Below are 4,895 nucleotides of genomic sequence, written 5' to 3'. Positions count from 1 at the left end.
GGTTATAAGTTTATGCTAATGTTGTAGGTTATAGGTTTAGGTTTAGGTTTAGGTTTAGGGACTTGAGAATACATTTACGTTTTAAGTTTAGGTTTAGGTTTTAGGTTTTAGGTTATAGGTTAAGGTTACAAGTTTAGGTTTATGTTATAAGTGTAGGTTATAGGTTTAGGTTTAGGTTTAGGTTAGGTTATAGGTTAAGGTTTAGGGAATTGAGTTTAGGTTATAGGTTATAGGTTTATAGGTTAATACATAAACACGGCCTATCCTAATGGCCAGGTCACTCCAATGCTGTCCATAGGAAATGAACAACTTCATCATGGTCATAACAATGATTCTCACCTTCCAGGGACCCTCGCTCAACATCCGGATAGCTTCGACGTACATTCGGGTCTGCTCCATCAATGTTTAATACATAAACACGGGTCTGTCCAAATGGCCAGGCCACTCATATTGCTGTCCATAGGAAATGGACAACTTCGTCATGGCCATAAAAGTGGTTCCCACCTTCCAAAGACCATCGCTTAATTAAATCCTAAATTAGCTACCCATCCAATGTATTAGGACTAATAGGCATGAACTAGCTAAAGTAATCTTTCATTTTCTTAATCCATCCTAATATATTCAAAATATTTCCAAAAAATGCTATGCAACTTCAAGTCTCTATCACATGTAGCGACTAGATAACACTTATGTTGTCCATAAAATGAGTTGGTTAAATTTCTCAGAAAATCACAAATCAATAGTTCATCAATCCTTTATGATGATGTGAGTGAGGGAGTCCAATTTTCTAAAGGAATGCACTGCCAGATTCAAATTCTAATCATGCAAATAAAATATGCGGCGATAGCCAAATGTCTTATCATACCTGAGTAACCCTCTCAACAATACAATCATCTGCATAGGTTCCTTTATGAGTGCAAGGTAGCCTTTCGAACCGAGGATCTTTGGCAATCCTATAACCAAAACAAAAGTAGCTTCATTCTTAGGGTATTGGACCAATAAGAAAATGTACCCTAATGAATCTGTGCAATTAAGTTATCAGGAAAGAGAGAAAAGAAGGGAATTTTATCAATTAATTGTGCGGGTGGATACCTCAAAGCAACCCGGTACTTCTAACCTAATTTTTCAAGCTCTGCCATGACACAGTCCGTGATACAAGGGGTGCCTTGATTAAAATTGGAAAAACAAATCAACGGCTATTGAGAACACCACCATCATGGGAATGGTAATAAAGAACATCAATTGAAACGAGGCATTGTAATAAAGCTAATTGCAAACTCACATTTTGCATATAAGCAGTCCATCATTCCTTTCTCCAAGTCCAACTACAAGCAAATGCGACTCATTAGTCACGCAGAATAACCAATTACCAATCAAAATGAAGGGGAGATTTTATAGGATAGATGTGAGACAAGTTATGCTCCATGGGGCAATGTTGGGTTGTCAAAGAACAAAATGTTCATGGGATGAGTGCAGCTAAAATGAGGGTGTTGAGATTGATGAGTGGCAAGACAAGTATAGAAATATAAATGAATGCATTTGGGGGAACTAAGGAGTGACACCAATAGGTAACAAGATGAGGAGAAGTAGACTGAGGAGAGAAGACGCTGCATTTTGAACACATGAAATGATTCGGCCCATACCCAACTTTGATTCAAAGACATACAACTAATGCAATAGTTTTTAACATTGGATACTAAGACTCAAGGCAAGATTTAGCCTTTCAGTTCTAAAGTTTGACTGGACTGAGTTGATAAAAACTTTCCTATAATCAAAGGAAGACATGGCCCCAAGCTCATGTTCCAACTGCTGCATGGCAGCAAGGTTCTGCCTGATCCTTGCATCAAGTCTACAAATCTGCAGGAATTTCAATTTACTACAACTGAATATCAGAAAAATGAAATGAAGATAGAGAAAGTTTCTTCTTCTTCTTTTGCATTGAAGGAATTTCAGTTTAAGCCATGCTTAAATCCAAGGTTACTTCAAACATGAGGAATTTGAATTCATAAAAATATTGTTTAATTTTCTAAGTTGTGAATCAAATCTTTCTTAGTACAAGACTTCTTTAATATAATGGAATATCAAAGAAGTGAAAAGAAGAATGAAGAAAATGTAAACTTCTTTGTCCTTCTGCATATGCCACTTCAGTGTCCTTCCTTCTTTTGTATTTCCTTTTCGAATAACACAAAACAGACAGAAACATAGATCATAAATTAGAGAAATGAAGGGAAGAAAATGTAAGGAAAAAAAAACTTTCAGTATGAATTTTAAACTATACTAGTCAACTCCAAAGTTAATTTCTTATGTTATAATTCTATCATCCTTAACACTACCAATATTATTTTTGGATTGGATTTTACAGGGTGGCTGGCCAGAGTTTCAGCAATTTCACATGTAGATGAGGATGTGGAACATACGAAAATCAGTTAGCCCCACTGTAGATAACCTGGCCCAAAAACTAGGCTGGTTATCTAAATTGTGAAACAACAAGATCCAAAACAATCAAAATCTGGGAAGATAAATTAGCAAAAGAGTAACTGCAAGTCTTTACTAGTGCTGGAACTGGCAGTCCCTAACAAGTGATGAATAAAAGCCCTTTTAGTTTTCTCAGCTGAACAAAAGAGTAACTGTAAGTCCTTAATAGTATTTGTGTTTTCAAAAATCTAGTTTGCCAACTGCCAAAGGGTTACATGCCAAAACAAGGTATTGCATTAGCATCAGCTGCATGAAACAAGGTACTGCAGCAAGGAACAAATAGAAATTGGGTTACATGCCAAATTCTTGAAGTAGTGTTAAGGGGACATAAAGAAAGACTTCGATGCATACATCATATCTACCCATCGACCAGGTAAATTTATTAACATTAGCCCTTAGGACAAAAAAATCAGCCCAAACCAAACCTTAGGCAGTGAAAACCAATGGATGGAAAATGATATCATATACACATGCAGGACCAAAAATCCATGCCAAATGCTGCAAAACCAAAACCCATCAAGGCAATCGAGTCATAACAAGGTGGAATTAATCAAATAAAATATGTAGGACCAACGACACAAAAACTTTGAAAACCAAAACCTTTATCCAGAATCAACAAAAAAAAAATAAAATTAAGTGAATTGAATTGCAGCAAATATTTAGTTTAATCAAGAAGAAATGAGAAAAACTAATGATGTTTTCTAGTATTCATAAGGGGAAAGAAGCTGTAACACCCCGGATTTTTACCAACTTGGAGTTAGACATACTTAGGCAATGGGTTGATCCTAACACCTTATTAATTTTTCAAAACTCAATCTCAAAGTGTAAAGTCCCTTTTTAACCCTTTTCCTTCGAGATCTCACCTTTCACCATCCTATCCTTCAACGTTTTCTAAGCACATTCATAATACACACCAATCCTAGGGTATAAATGATGAAGAACAATACTGAAACTAAAACTTACCATAAATAGTAATTAAATGGATAAAATGGGTTTTTGACCCTTAGCCTTTTGGAATCTAATAAAATAAATAGGTTAGTTGGATAGATTAGTGTCTCCTACCCCAAAATAATATATTGCACATTAAATAAACTCATTTCGGTTTGCAAATTAGACCCAAAAATGCCTCACATGGACACGGGGGCCAAACGATACAATTCGGGGGGACCTGAGGTGGGTCCCACATGTATCCGGCGACATCACCCTAGAGTCCAGCGACCAGTGAGGGGCTTGCCGGTTTGGTGAGGCCTCGCCGCCGAGCGAGCCTGGCAGGGCCGCAGCGGGCCGACGACCCGTTTTCGGCAGAAAAATTCTGCGATTTTCATCCAACTTTGAAAAGTCATATCTCCCTCGTTATAACTCTGATTTAGGTGATTCAAAAGTCATATTGAAACTTGATAAGTCTAGTTTCATATAAAAATAATTAAATAATATAATAAAATACTTAATATAGTTAAATATAGGTCATTATGACAACTATCCAAAAATTATTAGTTTGGACAGTTGCTGCTTCTCGAATTTTTAGAATTTTTCTACAACACAAAATCTAATGAAATTTGGTAGGAATGAAGTGGACTTGATGAAGAACTATTAAAAAAATAATTAAAATAATATAACAACTAAAAATTCCAGAAAGGGGCGTAGAACTGCCCTAGGACCTTATTCTATCATAATTAGGGCACGATTTAGTTAAGTGCTAAACTGAACAATCAATAGAATTAGCTTGAACTACTTTAAATATGAACTGCAAGACTTAAAATATGTAAAATTATTAACACTATATTATCTTGAAACTTAGGATCCATTTCAAAATCCAGTTGCTCTCGGGAGCACCTTGAAACTCCGTATCAGACCTGGACCGCACGTTGAAAGTCCGATTATCCCGAAACTATGCAATTATGACTGCATTACTGGACTTGACAACCTCCTCAGAAATCAAGTTTTGATTGTGTCTAGAAATGCACAACTTAAGCCCGAAGCAAAGTGTGTGAGAAACGTGAAAATATTTAGAAATAAAAATTCGAATTTAAGTAATCTGAGTCCTGTCACTTGTGTACCAAATATAAGAATTCAGATTATTAGAATTTGACCCAAATACACTCTCGGATCAGGAGAAATTTCCCACATATGTCGATGAACTTGTGGCCTTGATCGAGTGACCGTGACCGTTGAACTGAAACTGGTCCACCACGGCTGATCTGTAAATCCGATCAGAACGAAAACTTAGCCTGACCTAGATCCATGGTCAGGGAGCTTAAGTCCGACCGCACATGGAAAAGGGGTCACCAGAAGTGCTCCGATGGACTGGAATAGTCCGTATTTGGACATAACCTAAGTATACCTTGGCCCTGGGGCCATTCCCATCAAACCTGGGCCTATATAAGGACCTTAAACACTCTCTCTCATATGCTATACGAATT

The 4,895-nt window shown here is 36.8% G+C and overlaps 1 long non-coding RNA gene across 1 annotated transcript; it reads right to left on the bottom strand.

The window, feature by feature from the left end:
• Positions 1–773: 773 nt before the first annotated feature.
• On the bottom strand, positions 774–1,363 carry LOC131231657 (uncharacterized). Its single transcript, XR_009164489.1, has 3 exons — positions 1,283–1,363; positions 1,093–1,165; positions 774–953 (listed from the first exon to the last, which is right to left on the bottom strand). It is a non-coding gene; the product is annotated as an uncharacterized LOC131231657 (long non-coding RNA).
• Between the last annotated feature and the right edge of the window lie 3,532 nt (positions 1,364–4,895).

Source organism: Magnolia sinica, chromosome 17, assembly GCF_029962835.1.
Source record: "Magnolia sinica isolate HGM2019 chromosome 17, MsV1, whole genome shotgun sequence".
In the NCBI taxonomy this organism is placed as follows: domain Eukaryota; kingdom Viridiplantae; phylum Streptophyta; class Magnoliopsida; order Magnoliales; family Magnoliaceae; genus Magnolia; species Magnolia sinica.
Note: the sequence above shows the minus strand (reverse complement) of the source record. Positions and strands in the feature narration are given on the sequence as shown.